This window comes from Colias philodice, chromosome 10 (genome assembly GCF_061535455.1).
Source record: "Colias philodice isolate Cphi_HAF_F1 chromosome 10, ilColPhil1 Martin Lab GWU primary, whole genome shotgun sequence".
NCBI classification, from domain to species: Eukaryota; Metazoa; Arthropoda; class Insecta; order Lepidoptera; family Pieridae; genus Colias; species Colias philodice.
This window is the reverse complement of record NC_143095.1, coordinates 4,171,110-4,191,661: the sequence shown is the minus strand read 5'-3', so window position 1 is coordinate 4,191,661 and position 20,552 is coordinate 4,171,110. Positions and strand designations below refer to the sequence as shown.

Below are 20,552 nucleotides of genomic sequence, written 5' to 3'. Positions count from 1 at the left end.
TTGTGTTTCTATTCATGGAGGATCTGTACTAGTTTTTCAATATTATGGCAAGAATATTGAAAAAGAAAAAGAATATTCAAATCGTATGAACGTGACATAAGTGTATATTTAAAAAATCAAATTTACACGTAAGTTTTTTATTTAAAAACAACTTAAACAAGTATTACCTTGCGTGTATACAACGTTCAGCGAAATGCAAAATTATATTACAAATTTCTCGCTTTTTTATTCGAACAACGCGCTATTAAGCTAACGGGAGATGTTAAACAAATCTTTCTTTCTCCATTTAAATATTTTTCGAGTTTACATAAAAATGTTCTGGTGACTTGCGTGATATAAGTGACAGCAACAAATTGAGGTAACACTTGACAATATTTAATAATAATGTATTTGTAAGTAACGTTTCCTTGTTAATGCTTTATTATTGGGTTTTGTTGAGTGCAATTCAATATTTTATCTATACTAATTTTGTAAAGCTGAATAGTTTGTTTGTTTGAACGCGTTGATCTCAGGAACTACTGGTCCGATTTGAAAAATTCTTTCGCTGTCAGATAGCCCATTTATCGAGGAAGGCTATATATCATCAGACTAAGACCAACAGGAGCGGAGCAATGCGGGTGAAATTTGGGGCACAGCCAGTTTCTTTATAACGTGTTCGAATGTTATTGATAAGAAATCATCGGTACTTAAATTGTAACTAGGTAAATTAGGTCGCGTCGTTGCGAGTTTCTTGGAAAATGCTCAAATTTTAATTGGCACAGACAATAAAATAAGAAATCTAGGATCCACTTAACATTTTATTATTTTGTTTTATAGCAAATGAATTGTTTTAATTTTTGGCATCAGTTACTATTATAATACTTAATTTTTGTAAAGATTAATTACAAAAGCAGATAAAACTATTATTGTTAGAAAGAGTTTGCGACTTGACTTTTGGAAAACGTTAAAAAAAATGTTGTAAAATATGATTACATTTTCTATGTAATTGGCGAAGGATGACATTTTGTGATAATTTCATACAATTTTTGTAAAAATGTAATTGTAGAGTAACGTAGATATATATTATTTCAAATAATGTACATACTGTATAGATACGCTTAGATACTTTTCCTTGTCTTTATTGCTTTGTTACTAAACTAACGAAGAATGTACGCCTAAAATGCCGAAATAGCAGATACATTTACAATAATGCATTTAAACATTTATATCTCATGTTTTCTGCTGTAAGCTTAGGTTGCTCAACAACATGAACAACAACCAAATGTTGAACAGCATTTGCTAGAATAAATAATGTTAATTTTGAAATACAGTAATGATATTCGCTTAAAATTATTGTCTATTCACAATATTAGGAGCAAGTCGAATGTATTATGCCAGAAAACGTGATATATTTTACAAATAAAACAGTTTCTGTTCATAAATTAAATACGGTGTAGTAGCGGGATATTATTATGGTTGCTGGAGTGTGATGGGTTGAACACGATGTTTATGACATTTGTTCACGATTTACGAAAGTACATCAATTTTGGCGCTAAAGTTGGTGGTTAGGGATTCGTGAAGGTGTCGTTTCTTAGCAGACACGTACCTTCCTAGTCTCAGAACGACATTTTCACGCGACGCCAAAGGAACGTGACATTGCGATTTCTATTTATTTTGTGAGTATAGTTATTTTTATTGTAAGTGGCTAACACAACAACGATGTGTTGACGGGGGCGGCTGCGCTGAATTTTTATTTATTATTGTTGTGTGAGTCATCAAACGAGTAGTATCACTGTGACCAGACAACGAATAGGCTATTTTAGAAACGACTAATGATTATTCATTCATAATAAAATTTGTATTTTTGTTTATTTTTAAATTATCAGTCATCTAATAAAACGGTCATATTAGATATTGGAGAGAAATTTAAAAAGTCTTTGATATCTAGAAGCATTTGCAGTAGCAGTATCCAAAGTTGTAAAATTAGCTCAGCAGGGAGCGTCCCCATATGAATAACTAAAACATTCTGGTTTTGTAGTTTGCTTCTATTTCCAGGTGTTTTATTTATTGATTCAATTAGAGTGATTCTATTGCTTTGATGCTAAGTAAAATTTAATAGTAAAAACATGCAGCTGCATGCATAGATAATGCGGTTGATATTTGATTTATACAATTATTTTAATAGTATTTGTAAGCATTATAGCATTTATAAACAATGCTGCTATGTGGGAAGGCATTGAATTATAAAGATCGATTCTTTATCATTAATTAAAAGATAGAAGCGTAGATAATTTATTATGTGGATTTGTTTCTGTATACGACGACGCTTTATTTATACTAAGATACTGGTTTAAGCGCTCTTGATCTCATAATTTTTACGATCGTAAAATCGCTGTTAGAAAATTTATAACACTAATTATTATCGGAACGATGTATTGCAAATTATTTCGTGCTTCTGGAGAAAGTGTTCCGAATCTAAGTAAGTAAAGAAATTGTTCGAGAGATATTCGTTTACGCCGAAATCAACTGATGTTGGATTCTTTCGATCTCGCATGCGAATCGGACACGCACTACGGTCCTTCACCTCATACAAATTACCTCTTGACATTGTTGAATAAGAAACGAGAAACTATTTCGAATAAACACGGCCGGTGACCCACTTTGTGCGAAATTTGGCTGTATTACAAATATGCGATCATTGCACTGTTATCACTCCGTAATCTACACTTATGTGTATCGATATAACCTCAGTTTCAATTATGTAGCAGTCAGAGCGACCTTGCCTGCGGATTACTGATGTGTGAAGAGTAATTTGTCTTTCCCATAATAACCGATGGAGCTTCGTGTATTTATTGCTACATCATATTTCGACATCGGTAAGAGTTTTAAATAGGCCACGGTCTAATCACACCTATCGAGCTGAAGATATATTTGTGAACGGTAAAATTAATATGGATTGGGCTTATTAAATATGAATATAGTCTACAAAGATATCGGTTCGTGTTCTTATGAAACGTTTCACAATGGTAGGTATCTGCATCTGGGTTCCGAGTCCCTGTTACTTTCGTGTTATTTACGTGGTTTTTATTTTTAATTGATTTTATCTGTGCATTGATTGACACTTACAAGCAGGTTAATGTTATTTGCAGAGCGTTGTAGTCGATTTAGGGCCAATGTCAAACCTTTGACCGCTGATCTGAGATCACATATCAAATGATTGACAGGTACGAGTGTGCAATTACACACACCAGATGCATTTGAGAAAATTGTTGTTCAACCTTTTAAGTATTGTTAATATTTATATGATACACGATAACATCGTGTGTACATTCAATATTTGAATGGTATTATTTCTGGGACTTAGAGTGAGATTAAGAAATAATTCGGACAACATTTTCCGAATAATAAAAACGTAATAAATGGGATTGGAAGCAATTTATAAAATACAAGAATCAAAGGTACGAAAATCGTCGCCTTACGCCATGACGTGACGGTATTGCCATGACGCAACCTTGAAATTTTACTCTGAACGCGCCTAAAGAAGTTTCACTTCAATAAATCTCGGTTACTGCGCATAGCACCTCATAAGTCATAACATAATGCTATAAAATGTTTAGACACTGAAGTGTGAAAAATAGATAAGGAGAAAAGGATAATTTCGTATTCGCTACAGTCGTAACTCGTATTAGTCGCTGGCGCTAGATGCCGGTGTGACGCCGCTGTGGCGCCAATTGACTCGACTTCAATAGTTAATGACAGGTCTACATTGCAACTGTCCGATAGTTGATGGACTCGTTTCATATTTTCTATAATTTACACTAAACCATGTTTATTATGATTAAATGAATTGGTGAATGACATGGTTTATTGTAGAACGTAAATAGCACCAAGATATACCTTTATGAAAGGTTGGTAGGACAGAGCCTTATCGTAAGTGATCTCTTCCAGACAACATAGCGTAATTGCTAATAGCGCGAAGAAATAAATGTTTCAGTTTTCGTATTATAGCACAACCACAGATAATTTATTAACAAAAAATTGTAAAACACCTATGTGTGTTATACATTTTTGTGCTGTTTCTTGCTTTCATAATTTTAAATAGATCGCATTAAAATGATGAAGATATACACAATATTTATAATTTTAATGCGAATTTTGGTCATAAAATATTTCTTTCCTATGTTACTAGATAATTCTTTCCAAGTCTCTGAATCAATCCGATTACACACTCGTCAGCATGTTAATCGTATTAAGCTGATATCTTTAATTAATTTTATGTACCTGTTTCCATATTAAAATGATAAAAAGACCTGCTTACAAGTGAGGAAATTTGTCCATAGAGCTTAGAGAGCATATTGATTTCGATAAAACATTTTCTTAATTTATTCAATATAATTATGATTATGAACAATATTTCAATTCGTATTGAAATTTATAATGTTCAGTTTATTTTATAATCTGCAGTTTACCTTATGAAATTTCACATTTCAAATACTAAATCGGAATTAACCTTAATGCGCTCTATGTAACTATTTAACATTTTTACTTTATCTCGATTAAAATCCAAACATGAATTCATAGAGTTGATGTTTTTTGGTCTAAATCAATAATCATTTTTTTAATTTTTATTTACTCTATACCACAAGTAAGTTGATATTATTAAAAACTAGTCCCATAACCCACACTGGGATTAAAAAATAATATTATTAATGTCAATTAGATAAGAGATCAAGATCTACTTAGGGTACGTATTCGAGTTTGAATATTGCAAACAGGTACTTAATAGTTAATTTATTCAGCCCACAATACAAGTTCGCTCTTAAGAAATAAACAATTGTAAAGTGCAAACATGTATTGTTACAAAATATCTGAAGTAATAGTCCGGTCCGACCTACCGTGTCAGCTAAAATGCTTCGGTTATCTTTGCCCTTCTTTACTTATTTGGAAGTACAGCAGTAACGAGTATTACACAAAGTGATTAACGATAACTTTTGGGTGTAACAAAAGCCTAGATAACTTATGTAAGTCGGATGAGTCTTAATCTAACCCGATCTCTGACATTGAAGATTGAAGTTGCTATTTTTAATTAACCTCTGCCATCTCAACCCTGAGTTATTACCTCAGTCGACGTTTGGCTTCAGATCTGACTTATTAGATTAACTATATCTGTTCGTCCATCTCGGCTCGTAAGCTCTCCAGCCTGCTTATGATTCGCAATATTTTATTCGTTGCATAAGTGCCAAGCTACGAGCATGCATACGATTATCTGCTCCAGATATGGCATACGTTTGAACGATTGTTTCATATCTTTCCAGCGTCATTTAATCAATCTTTTATCTGTTTCTTCGAGTTCGTTCGAATGTATCAAATTAGACCAAATTACTCAATAAGGATAATGAAGCGATTAAGAAACCATCAAATATTACCTCTTTTATATACCTAACTGTCGTTGTTGAACGAAAGTAAGAGTGGAGCCGTAATTTGGCCCTAATTTCCATACGAGTCTCACAGTGGCATTTAAATGCGACTTTTAGTTGTTGTTTTTGCTAATTACCATCTCGTTTGCAATTGAAAATAGTGTGCAGGTTTGTTTAGTGCAGTTCGAGTAAGGAAAGTTCGAGCGAGCGGGGTGTTTAGCGATAAGTAATTGGCGAGGGGTGTGGTTGTACAACAAACTCGTATGTGAATGTGGACTAGTAATGTAAGATAGCAGTGAGTTAAGAATACAGTAGCGGTAATCAATAGCGTAATTATGCAAGTTTCATTTAACTACAGCAACTTCAACATTTCAAGGAAGCTGAGATCGTTTCATATTAGAATATTCATGCCTCTAATTATGTCTGTTAGGCTGTAGTGGTAGAGACAGGTGCTAATGGTAAAATAAGTTTTAATTTATCGGTTAATATAAACTGGTAAAATATGCATACATAATTTTTAGAATTAAAGTGAACGTCATTTACAAAATTGTAGTAAACATTGTAGTATACAGAGACTCAAAAATATGCTTGTTTTCCTCGAGGCATATTCATAAATTAGTCGATTGACAAAGAAGGTTATGCAGATGCTTTGTTTCTCAATTACATTGTTTTGACTTTATTTTGTTCATCAGTCATTTTTTCTTTGGAACACAAACTCAAACACATGGTATTTAAATTAGTTGTAACTGTAAATCTATATAATATCGGATCCATGACCATTCGTTCATTATATTGCGATTTACAATATGAAGATTGAATAGATGCATCTGTATATGGATATAATTGACGGTCCACTGCGATTGAACTTGTGGTTAATGTATGAGGCATTAGTCATGTTGTTGTGGTCCCTAGACGGTAATGCAAGCATGACATGCATTCATTGTCATGCTGCATGAGTGGCCAAAAAATCAAAACGTGCAATTTTATAGAGTTACGTTTAGTCCAAGTATAGTGCGTGAACCACTCTCAGCTTTTGCATGATATGCCTAACCTAACCTAAACGATTATGTTAGTTATTCTTGCAGGATAGAAAACCGAAATGTACATCAATCAGCTTCTTAATACTAGTATAGTATTATATTATCTATGGTATAACGGTCATTCATGTTTGCACGTAACGCATGTCATGCTGCATGATCGTCTAGGGGCTACATAACTTGCATCCCTTTGAGGTCAGATGGCTTGGAGTTGTGTCGCTTTGTCAGTGCCAGGATAAAATGAAGTTTGATGACCATGTCAGTACGTTTGTTGAGAAGATTTTACACACGGACGACAAGGCGGATTTAAGGATGACGATTTAAATTATAAAATAGTAGTTAGGTGTTAAAAAATTATTTTCGGTACCGGTTCCGTTTTTCAGTATATTTATTAAACTCTATCCATTTGTAGTCAGTCGATAGAGTATGATTAAATAGGATTTATTTAATCAATAGATATATTGATTAAATAAATTCTATTATAATGATTTCTAATAAAATACAGAAGTGAGTTGAACATTTAAACATTCAGACTAGTTATAATTTTAATTGCTGTATAAAAAATTACATAGCAAAGTTATCGTATTTTATATCTTAATAAAAATATATTTTTATAAATAATATTTCAAAATATTTATAATGTAAAAGTTGCAAGTATAAACAGGTACGAGGTAGGGATACGAGGGTAGTGTCCTGATCCACAATTCATTCCCTTTTGCTCGACTTGACACAACATTGTATGCAATGAATAGGTTGTTTAATCGTGAGTCCAGACCTCAAGTCATTATTGTTGACGTGTTAATATTTTTCGCGTACATTTCAAAAGAACATGAAGTTTTTTTTACACTTTATTCTAATTCATTATTACCTGCAATGTTATGTGCTTTTGTGGGCTCTTCTATGTAGAGATTTATTGATAAACTAGCTTCCGCCCGCGACTCCGTCCGCGCGGATGTCGGTCTTCGCGTGGATGGTTTATTTCTCCATTTTGAGTAACTCTGACAATGACATCTTATAAATATCTATTGGACCCAAATACGGCTAGGCCTATAATAATACGCAACGTGTTCGCGGTTCTACAGAACAACGTCTATGGAAAAAACTGAAAAATTAAGATTAATTTTTTTTCTACGTATTTTTCCAGGATAAGAAGTATCCTATTTTACGCCCAGGATAATAAGGTATAATGATACCAAGTTTCATTGAAATCGAACCGGTAGTTTTCACGTGATGTCTTCACATACAGACAGACAGACAGACAGACAGACAAAAAATTTTTTAATCACATATTTGGGTTTGGTATCGATCCAGTAACACCCCCTGCTATTTATTTTTTCAATATTTTCAATGTACAGAAATGACCCTTCTACAGATTTATTATATGTATAGATAGGGTGTTTTTGTTTCAAATTCAATAGCATTGAATAGTGTTTAGGGTTATTTTATAAATTACTATTTCTCATTGCATGGACATCGGCCGGTCAAGACCGTTAAACTTTAATTTGTTTCTAGAAAATGCTAGTTTTGTCACGATCTTTACTTTCACCGATTAGAGAAGTAGAGATTTGCTTTTTGAATCATGCTGATAAATTGACAATTTTAATTAGAATTTGAAGCAATCGTCTATACGAGAATTTAAAACATTACTATCTAAAGGGCATTATATTATTACATAGTTATTTTTTATCGGGAAATGAAAGTGTTTTAACTATGTAAAACCGCAATAATTCTAGAAATACGTAGATAATGCTTACATTATTCATGATTGAATAAACGTCAACATTATATTTATAACGGCGTCGAACCGCAAGCCTGCCCTTGGTATGAGGTGTACATTTCTCATACTGCGAGGCAGAGCTATCATAGAGTTGTAATTATTGAATGATTTAAGATTCATGGATGTTGTGTGGACAAGTGGGAGGTATCAACTATTTATTAATAAGTGGGCTGGCCGCGGTCTGTAATCTCAGTATTATAGTAATAGTTACCTGCCGTAAGTAAAGGCTCGCAGACAGATATGAATGCGTCTCATATTGTCGGCATTCAAGGTAATATTTTGCATTTAAATGTATGAGAACTCAGAACGTCACTCAGTATGGTAACTGAATTCTATGTAAATACTCCAGAGTGTGTAGGCACTTAATAAAACGATAATATTTGTAGATCACAATGAAATGAACAGCACGTATAAGAGCGTACGCTCTTATACGCATTGCGTTGAAAGCTCTTTAAATAAAATATCATTAAAGCGCGCAATGTTGGTCGATATCTTATCTGAGTAACTCGTCCTTATTCTAGATTCTCGATACGATGCATGCTTTGCACGAAACGGTACTTACGAACAACGATACGAAATTTATTTGTGCTACATAACATGTCCTGGATGTCTTACTAATTTATTGCGTCACACCCTTAACGGACCCACAGACTGTCGACACGAAAATCTTTTAAAGGTCAATATGAAGCACGAGGCTATTTAAACGTCTGTGATTTTGTATTTCTGGGATGTTTTAATTATAAATTTAATACGCGATGTCAACTGCTTTTGATGAACGATCTGCAATTTGTAGGGCGTGCATAAACATATGTAAATGTACGATCCGCTGGTCAGTTTTATTAAAATAGAGGCAAGTTTATTGAAATTTAAAATTAATTTTGTAAATTTTATATATTAGGTACGAAAACAACCAAAGCTATGCGAATATTACATGACGTGTAAAATCTCTGAAGGTGAGCAGCGATTTATGGAGCACATCTTTGTGAAGCTGATGCTCACTATTTCTCAAGCTGAATGCTAATTCTATTTATTCGCAAGGAATAAAACAAAATGTTGAATTCTTTATCATGTAGGGTAAGTGCCAAACTGCATTTTTTTCAGGGCGTCATGTTTTATTTTATACATATATGAAAGTATATATAAGCCCTAGAAACCTTTTGTATCTTTAATGCCAAAATATTTTTCTTATGGACAAGATCTTTGATGTAACTAAGGATATATAAGAAGAAAAGTATATGCCTATAAAATAAACAAAGGGCTGTATTGTTCCCAACCTAGCCAGGTACATCTATATAAGTACATTATAATGAACCAAGAAAGTTCCCTTTCTCACAGCGAAGCACACGAGAACGTCCAAATGGTTTTAGTCTAAAACAGTTCCCATGTTCCGTATTCTTTAGTATCGTCAACTGTAATGTTCCGTACATTTAACATCCATCAGGGTCTAAGTAATAGCATCTAATAAGAATAAACAGCCGCTAATGTGTGCAAGAGATAATTTAATACTTAAATACTGTATTAAAACGCTGCAAATCTTCTCAATCTAGGTATTATACTCGTCTTTAATGATTTTACTTTAATTAAATTATTTTGAATACCTATGTACATTTGTTTTTGCCTTTGTAATCACGTTTAATTTGTAGTACGAGTAGTGGGGCTACTCAGCTGCCAATAGAGATTTAAAAAAAAAACATCATGGTCCAACAATCCCGGGAGCCTGTATAATTTTAAAAAAATGTATAAAATTATGTTTAGATATTGTATTGCTGTCTATAGATGAAGAACCGTACATAACAATTTTTACGACAAGATTGGAGGAAATATATGGTAAGATATAAATAAATAAATAGTTAAACTAAGGAACAAGCTTTTTTTTTCAAATACGATAAAATATTTTATATAGAAGGATTATATAAGCGACCTCTTCTAGGAAGCTAGTAGTAACAAACGGTAGAGCTCTTGCATAATATAAAAAAATTAAATATGACACGTCGAATCTTGATATTATAGATTCAAATGTAGCCGTAGCACTCTAAGTGGACGGACGGTATAGACTGAGATATTACGTCCATGTTGAATCGATAACTTTAAGTACGTTTAAAGCGATCATTCTTCAAGCTAATCCAACTCTATTGTGAGCTGAAGCCAATAAGACATAATCTTGTCTTAAGCGAGCCTGCGTCTGGATAATGCAATTTTAAATGACATTGCAAAACCCGAGTAGATCCATTATAAAAGCGACGTTGCTCTGTGCGTTTCTGATAAATAGACGATGACTCGTTACTATGTAAACGTGTTCCTTTGACAACATTATTTTATCCAATAATACGCGGTCCCGCGATTTTATGAGCCGATAAACTTTAATCCTACCTACCATTCCCTGGCCGTTATATTAAAGAGAGATTTTAATTATTAAATCTCGATATCCCATAATTGTCTATTTCAGCATGACTATTAAGATATACCGATATGATACTTGTAAGAATGGTAATAATATTCAGCTATTATTCGTATCGTAATGGATTATAATACGCGCATAGAGCGTGAAGATCGTAGTAAAAGATTTCTCTAAGCAATTTTCGTATTTCAGAGAAAGGTATGGAAAGGATCAGATAATTTCTCAGTCCTTTGAAATTATAGAACCTAAGCTTAGAATAGATTAGGCATATTTCATTGTGGCATAAATGATGATAGTATTTCGTTACTCGTGATTGTTTTGTTTTTATCGCCGTGTTTTGCAATTTACATTGTAACAGTGTACCCGCCAATAGAATTCTCGCAACAGACGATTATAAAAATATTTTATGATTTGAATCGCCTATGCGTGGCTTATTTGTTAATTCTACCAGTAGTTAGACGACCCGTTTGGCGCAGTGGCTAGTGACCCCAAATTTGCAAGTGTGTGGTCAATTTTTACGAATATAAAAATATTTGTAAATTTTGTGTTCTGGTGTCGATACAATATATGAATAAATTACTGTTAATTATCATTTAACATGTATCATTTAACCTATAATAACAGCATTATACAGTTTGAAATTAAATGTGCTTGTTTCGAATTTATTTTCGTTACCTTTATAAGCGTTTATACTTCTCAGTGTAGCAAAATGTAATGTCGTTTAGGTATTTATTTCAACAATTTCTTATGAAATGTGTCTGACTTTCTATCCAATAAACGATATTATTTTATTTATTTAACACGTTCACTGCGGCACCTAAAATGCCAAACTTACCGTTGTTGCGGCATGTCTTCCATACTTCACATCGGCAAGTTCACCATTGTGCGTCATGAGCCATTTTTATCACATCGCACCTTCTGACTTTGAAGGTTAATAATTTCATGAAATTTCAAGATATTTCAAAAAAATTTTTTCAGATAATAGTATATATAGTCTAGTATATACCGCATGAATAGCTTTTAGTTTGACCGAATAGTTTAAAAGATATGAGGGAAAATGTAAACCCCTGATTTTGTGAAAAATTATTTGCCATCCCGCACTGCGTTGATACGGCATGTTTACAGTAATAGCGATGGGAAACACTGTAAAATAAAACATCGATATCGATATAAATCAATTTTGTATATTTCAGTCTGTTTGTTAACAGATAACGAGATCGTCGATACAAAAAAAAAAAAACACATATAAAACAAGGTACTTGATAGAGTACTATCAGGAAATTGTTCAGTAACTTTTGTTTTAATGTTTTATATTATTTTCACAACTGTCATCACATTTTTGCATTTATGCTACGAAATAAAAGAAAATAAAAAAACTAAAGCCTTTAAGGTATCATTGTCATTTAAAAAAACTCAAAAGAAAAGTGATTCGGTCCTGGTGCATCACTATGCGAGACTGACACGCGGCGCGCTCGCAGTACAGTGCGGCATGAGGTGCTTGTCCATGGCAAAATATTTGACATGCCGCACACAAAAGAAACGGTTTCTTTTCTATGCGTTGGTCCAATATTTTGCCATACGATTTTTAAACGAAATTGAGTCCTACTTCAAACTGTGATCACAAAAATATATTTGTCTCTTTTCTAGTCATTGATTAACATATAAAAAACCTCGCCGCACCACGGTGAAAACTGCGATTTTGGGCACCGCACTGTGGTGTAGTCGCTGATGGCCCGATACTGGACATGCCGCAGTGAACGTGTTAAATGGACTCTTTATACCCATTGATATGTTAAAAAGCTTTTTACTATAAGTGCTACAAGGCAACCGGATAGCGGAACCCGGAAGAAATAATAGTATTACGATAATACAAGTACCGCGATATGGAATAGCCACTGAAGAGCATAAACGCATTTAGATAAAATTTTAGTGTTGCTTCATGAAAATACATTTTAACTAAATATGATGCAAATACCCGGTGCCGTGTAGTTCCTAGCAGATTGCCAATAAGACAAGGTTTTAAATTCAACTGTGTACTGTGTTCAAGAAAAGTGTAATTTCAATTTTTTTTTATTTTTTGTGAATGTAGAGAAGTTACGTAAGTTACGGATTTGATAAAAGTTACTAAAAATTAAGAAACTTCCAACACCTTATAAAAAGTAAGTAACTAGCTTATGAATATAGGTATAATATTATACAGCAGAATGTTTAAGTTTTATTTTGTGTTTTTAATATAGGTGTAACTCAAGATAAGCCGATGTTAGTCTGCACTGAGCAAGAGCAATGTGTAGGACTTTTATCATTAGGCGCGGGACATATACAAGCGGCGCGGCGCGCATCGGGCGCACCGCGGGCGCGCCAGCCGGCGCGCCGCGGGCGCGCCAGCCGGCGCGCCTCGGGCGCGCTGCCGGCGCGCCTCGGGCGCGCTGCCGGCGCGCATCGGGCGCGCTGTTGGCGTCCGAAAATGATATTTATATAGAGTGGTTAAATGCATTTTCTTCATGCATAATTTAGTAAAATTATGTTTTTTGTGCTAAAAGAGATTTGAAAGTAACGTTAATTTGAAAGTAACGATTTTGTTTTGATAATTCCTTGTAAGTAAATAGCGAGGATAACCCCACGATTGCAAATATATCTTTGTTGGAAATGTTGGAATTTACTTGGAAAATTTTATAGTACTTTTAAAGTAATTTTAAAGTAGTACTGGTGTAATGATGGAAGAAAAGAAGGTTAAAATAACACAAAATTTATATTGTACTAGCGGTCCGCCCCGGCTTCGCCCGTGGTACATATTTCGCAATAAAAGGTAGCCTATGTTCTTTCTCAGGGTCTAAAGATTATCTGTGCCAAATTTCATCAAAATCGGTCCAGTACCTAATTTATGCGTGAAAACCATACATACATACATACATACATACATACATACATACATACATACATACATACAAACCTTTCCTCTTTATAATATTAGTATAGATAAAATATGGTTTTCAAACACAGGTTTACATTTAAACCATATAAATCTTATCATTAAAATCTCAGTTCAAAAGTATTTACAGTACTGATCATTCCACAATATTATTACAATTACAAATAAATAAAAAACACAATCAAAATCAGGATTATCTTTATTTCTGACATTGTAAATACATGGGAACTTTCATTATGCTCTTCTTCATTTTCACTTTCCCTACTGCCATCACCTGTGTAAATCATTTCATCGATTAATTCAATTCACCTTTAAAAACAAAACGAAGAAGGGTATGTAATAGCAGCTCTATATAATTCCACACAGAGAGAACACATTTTTGACTGACAGGCTACCGTCTCCTATGGTCCGGGAGCCAGCAGCAGATTTTATGACCAAGTTCCTCTCAAGCGGTAATTAGAAAAATGCATCAAAGTATAGTATTATGAAGCCTCGTGAACGTCAGCTGGAGCTCGGTTGGGGGGAAGAGCGGTTGTAGCCTCCCGTATCAGCTGACGGTTTTTCCACCAAGATACAGCCAGCTGACATATATATTTATCCACAGTTACATATAAGCTATCATCAGGTCAATTTTTGTTTGAGAGGAAATAACGGAAAATAAATTTTTCTTTAAATTTAACTTTCATGTTCGAGACACCAGCTGACGTATAATACACCATGTTGTAACCAGCTGACTATTTTTTTTCGTTGAGATATTGGGTTAGCTACAATTTGACAAATTTTTAGCTGAGAGGAAATGAATGAATGAATGTATTTTTTTCCTATGTGCGTGGGAGGCTACAACCGCTCACCCCCCCCAACCGAGCGCCAGCTGACGTTCACGAGGCTTTATAATACTATACTCTCATGCGTCTGACGAATTATCTCTTGAGAGGAAATAGTTAACCAAATTTGCACCTGGCTCCCTAACCACTACCACCCGATTTGTTTTTGATTGTGTATGACCGTGAATTGACCTCTATTTGGATGCGATGGGGGAAGCGCGCCTGCGGTACGCCTGCGGTACGCCCGCGGCGCAACCGTGGCGTGCCGCCTCGTCGCCTTTCCAAAATTCTTTCATACAAAATGTATAAGAAGGACGTGGTGCAAAACAGATTCAAGAGGTGCGCTTATGGCACGCCCGCGCCCGCGCCGCTTGTGTTTGACCCGCGCCTTAGAGGATTTTTCTGAAAAGCGATCAGCGCTTGTTATAATGAATTGCTGTCAATTAAAGCAGTCGATGCTTTTAAAATAGGTCCTGTAATGAAAATTGCAGGGCCGGGGCAATTACTTTGCAAATCGTAGCTCGTTGCACTGAATAACAACAATCAACGAAACATTTGCCCCCGAGCGAAGCCATAAGACATCATTACTCGTTATTTACTTGCAGCCTCTTACGAGTTTTTTGAATAAAAATTTCTAGATTAAACGTCATTAACGTAGGCCAGATAGCGACGCGTCCCATGATAAATGTAATTACAGTGCAATTCGTACCAATTCTTTAACCGTTATTTAAAGAGCCAAATCGTCCCACAATTATGTGCTTGATATTTTTCTCGAACTTGATACGATTAATAAATAATTCAGCCCGGCTTCACCAACTCGAGTTGCATTCTAAGAATTAAGCGTAAGGCCGCATGAGTTACCGTAGCGTCGATTATGTATTACTTTATCTCTTTGTATTTAACGAACGATATTGAGTAACGAGAAGTAATCGTATGACTAATTGAAATAGTACACAGTTCTTTTATAACTCGCTGCTATGTTATAGCCAGGATTCTGTTTCACCGTGTTCTGGTGTCGTAACTAGAATCCTTGAAGATTTTATTACAAGTAAGCGTTTATATACATTAAGATGATAATCTTTTATGCATTTAGAGGTAATATATGTTATGTTTATAGGTTATAAATTTGATGATTTATGATAAAAAAGGGTAATCTCTATTTATTACTTAAATATTAGCAAAAAATGAATTAAGAACCTATAAATTAAAAAATATTGTTTACAAGTAACCCTGACCGTATTGTCGTTCGATAATAAAAATGAAGTAGATTTGGCAATATGTTTGCTACGCCAGAACTTGGTTTTTCCATTATATTTTATGATTCCTTTTATACATATAATAAGGACAAACAAGAGAGTGTCAGTTGTCAGTGTTTATTTATGTGCTTGTATACTTGTGTAATGTGTTATTGCAACTTAAAGATTAAAAATTAGCATCATGTAAATAGTATATTCCTATTCTACCAGTAAGAACATTAGCAACCTTGTCACTTACCTTCGGAGGTCTTAAAGTAATGTTTAAGTTCAGAATAGAATTATACAAACATTAAAAGAAAACATACAAGAATAACCTTCGCCAATGTTATGCTTACTATAGGAATTACATTTCTTACAATGGTTAATTTATTTCCAGAGCATTTATTACCGAGCATAAAGATTGAAAGGGATACTTTATAGTGTTTACACAAAGGAAAATAAGTTGTCATAGCTGTTACGCTTATACCCCATATGGGAGCAGATTTACGTAGAGATGAAGCAGTAAGGTAGGCGTGCCGGCCGATAGCGCTGGGCCTCATGCGCCGGCGCCTGTGTATTTATGGCGCTGGTGCGCGCGCGCATAGCGTAATGTTTCTTGATAAACATCTGTGGAAAAAGCAAATACATCCTGTACAGAAATAATTTTACGCTGATACCATCTAGCAGTCTCGCAGAACTAGGATTATGAATTTGCTCGATGTTTTGATGCGAGAGATAAGGACGGGATATTGATTTTAAATAAGACAAATTGGACGCGTGTTCAATTACTCATAAATTAATGTATTATTGCACGCTGTGTTTTTCATATTATATCGTATTAATATTATTTAAATGCACAATTTGTTCAATTCTGCACACGTTTCTTTAATTCACGTCATAATCATCGGTTACATTTAAATATATTTCAACCGCAACGCGGTATCTAAAAGCAAAAAACAATTCAAATAAGATTCGAGCACACGATCCGCGAGGGTAATTGCGTTTATGAGATTGGTTTCTACTTTTTGTGCGGGATGTTAATCTGTATCGAGTGTTGAGTATTACGTTACGGTGTGTAAGATAATTTGGATGATGTACGTGAAGCGAAATCCGGTCGCGTGACATGAAGGCATTACGCCGCTCTTACGATAATAATTAAGCACGCCTGTTAACTGTCAAAGCCTGAAGTTTCTTTAAATGGAAGTAGGCAGAGTACTTCTACGTCTCGATGTTCGTTGGTAATTTTTATCGCGTGCAAATTACTTGCAGGGAGCAATAATGATTCACGTGCATATGACTTTAATTGCTTGAATATTAATTATAGAATTGAATTTTTATTTGGACATGCCAAGCTTATCCCGTAGGCAATAACCTAACTGTTTGTAAAATTTATGAAGAAGACTGGAACGTGCATGAGCAGTTATTAATTATTATGTTATTATTTTAAAAAAACTTAAACAATGATGTATTTGATGACGTGTATAGATATGGATAGTAATTATTATGTCATATTTGTTTATGTTAACACACGTGTAAGTTAACGTTTGACGCATTCGTGCCATGTTTTATCTTTCTTTATTCGACTTCTCAAAAGGAATCACGAAGATTACATGCTATTTGATACAGCTTCTGCGAAACTAAAACAAAAATAAGCTCTAGGTATATAATTTTGTGAGCCTATTTTGTATGAACCACTAACCAGATAGATATTTCTTTTATTGTTAATTCTATTGTTGTATTATTCTATCCTCGTATGAAAAATTGTTTCAATTCTTGTTATTGCCAATTTAAGCCGAAGTTAAGTTGTTAATTTCTACGACTAAAAATATTCGAATATATGTATCTATAATTATATATTCTACTATTGTAATTTCTACTGTTAACAGGTGTATCTTGAAAAAAAAATAAACAAATAGGTTCATATAATAACGTCGTATTAAAATTGTTAAACTGAAAGTGACCCTTGCCCTCGAAAGGCCATCAACAAGTCTTCGTAAGGAAATTATTTTTGAGATTTCTGTGTTAAACACAGTGCATCATCACGTAATTTAATAATATGTTTACAATGTACTACATTTTTGAGACATGATTTTAAGTGTGCTTCACGTATGATGTATTGAAGGCGTAAGGAGCAGGCATCAACTGTCATCAGTCATGTGAAACATGGGAAATTTTTTTTTTTTTGGCTGTAAATCATTGATTGGAGTACATTTTTCACCGAACACTCAACAAGTGGTTCGTTCTTAAGATTTTTTGTATAATTTAGTTCAAGACGGACTGATGGTGATAAATGCATTCTCGATGGCCCGGTCTCAAAACTCTCTCGATGAGAAATTAGGCCGCTAACAAACGCTACTTTAACGCACCTTTTTTGGCCTTAATCACAATCGTTAAGTAATTAAGGAAAGATGTGAAAGTTTAACACTTTTTTAAGGTGCTGTTTAAAGTAAAAGTAAGAGCAGGCAAATTCTATGGTATAAACGGAAAATTGCCAAAATAATTGCTAGGCTTGCTTAAAAGAAGTACATATTGATATATGTTTATAGTATCTACTTATATCGTTAATTACAAAATTTTCTTTATGTGTACCACTGATTACAAAACAGTTATTGTTTTACCTTAATTAGTCTTTCATAATCCGATTACATTGTTTTTAAAACTGTTGTATTCTGATATTTTTGGTGCTACGAAAAACGGTTTGGAAACTAAAAACCGAATACAGTTACACACTCAAAGATTGCTTGAAATAAAATAAAAAGCGGGTCAATTTACAAAAATAGTGTCTCCGATATATCGTAATTTTTGTTGCATTTTTGAGGTAGCAGCTACCGAATAAATCCAGTTTGTAACCAGAGCCGCGGGGCTCTTCGCAGCCGTCACTACGGATGAGTCCGATCGAACCCATATTTACGTACTGCGACTGACGTGGTTTGATCCTTGAATGTATTTTATGGGGTAAGGAAAACAATATAAGTAAAGAGTATTTACGTCAGTTGTTATTTTAGGTGAATATAATATTAAAAGTACTTAGGCTACTACTATATAAAATTATTAAATAATATCAGGATTAATCTATTTATGTTTTTGAGAAAATAATCTTAGCTTTCAAACTTATGCACTTCCATAGGAACTAAGTGCAGAATATTGATACATTGGCCGATTAAAATATGGTAATATTAAGTTAAATTAATTGCAATCATTTTCCTGAGGGCTCCTAAATATGACCAAGAGTTAAAATATCGATTTTATGACCTAAGGACGTGCCTTATTTGAGAGACTTCCTTGTGTAAACTATACAAAGAGTAAAATAAATACAAGTCGGTTCATTATTTATTCGTCCTCGTATATAGCTCTCGGGTATCCTGTAAGGGCGGATGGAATGATAGAGGCAACCGCAGAGAAGTCTTACAATCACTACACAGGTGTCGTCTGCCAATATTTTTTATTAGGATGCCTGTAATCCTTTGATCAGCTTAAATTCTTCTCTGTATCGGTTTAATTAAAAATGAGCGACCGTGTCGAATAAGCGAATCAGAATAAATTTCTTTCTGACAAGTGAGAATAAAAATTGTGTTGCAGTTTTCGATTTAAAATATCTCGATGCGTTGTATCGAATCGAATGTTTATGTATATTTGTACTACTTTAATACTATAGTGACAGAAATGACTGAAATAAATGAATGAAAATAATAAAAAAATAAACTTATAACTCAGAATTTATAATTTTATTTTAAATCTTTTTAATCAGAAACAGCTTAAGGCACTATTTCATAATAATTTCATGGAAGTAATTTTTTTAAATGACCCATATTATATAATATCTTGAATCAATAGATACATAGTTAAATAAGAAAAGATAATTCAGCATCTAAGTGGACCGCGTATGTAGAGTCGTGATGTAAATCTACCAACTCATAAACCATAACTGCATTGTCATAAAATGGAATGCGCGGGCACTTTACAAGAACAAATGAACGATCGAAGATAATAGTAATTCAAAGTAAATCCTCCGGGTCAATGTGGAGTTATAAATATTAAACCTTGTTAACAAAAGCAAATTTATTGGATGCTTTGTGAACTGAGTTGAAACGGCTGTGTTGAAATTATTGTTAGTTGTGAAACTGCTCGGATTGAGCAATTAGTTAATTATTCATTTTCTATTGACTATTTAATAGCTACATATGATTCGATATTTTTAAACATGAAGCCGCATGATGTATCAGCGTGTAGTGTGTATTTTTCATTTAATAATTACAATAAAGTTCAATAAAATGTTGCAAACATTTTTTGATAGAAATCTATCTCTGACGATGCATTGTGGAATGTTAACAAAGAGCTTGTTAAAATTTTTACATTAGTCAGAGCCGCTATCACATGCCTGAATACTCGCATTCCCTTTGAAAATTTTAATTCCTTCCAAGAATATTGCGTTATCTTTTATTTATGCTATATTTATTTGTTTGTCAATAAATATGACGCTGGAAGATATGAATAATTGTCGGCAGGGGAATTTGTGTTACCGTAATTGTTTGCATGATGTATGGTACGAAAAGTAGCCCAGATTTTTATCAGGATTCTCTGATAAACGACCTTGAATACAATGCATTTAAATGCAATTTTATTTTTTGTTTTTATTTCTGGCAAGGGCTATTTTTTATAAATCTTAACGCCTTTGTCCACTGGACCTACTTATAATAACGACAGTCTGATTATGTAAGTTATTCAAAATGGTTTAATCTGCATTTAACATAACTGCGAATGATTTTAGGTCATGCTCTACTTTATATGAAAATGCAATTACCAAAATATAATTTTTAATTCACCGTGAAATAATCCCTTTACTTGTCACACACGATGTGAATGACCCTAATGTGACTCGCTGATATTTAGCGAGTAGCGGCTGCCATATTTATGTCAAACGTACATTAAATCACAGCACAATCAGTGGTCTTCTTA

The 20,552-nt window shown here is 33.8% G+C and overlaps 1 protein-coding gene across 1 annotated transcript in view; it reads left to right on the top strand.

Moving 5' to 3' along the window:
* The window catches only part of LOC149485123 (putative carbonic anhydrase 3), a 404,335-nt gene that overhangs the window by 173,124 nt on the left and 210,659 nt on the right, over positions 1–20,552 (top strand). The gene's annotated exons all lie outside the window — the stretch shown is intronic.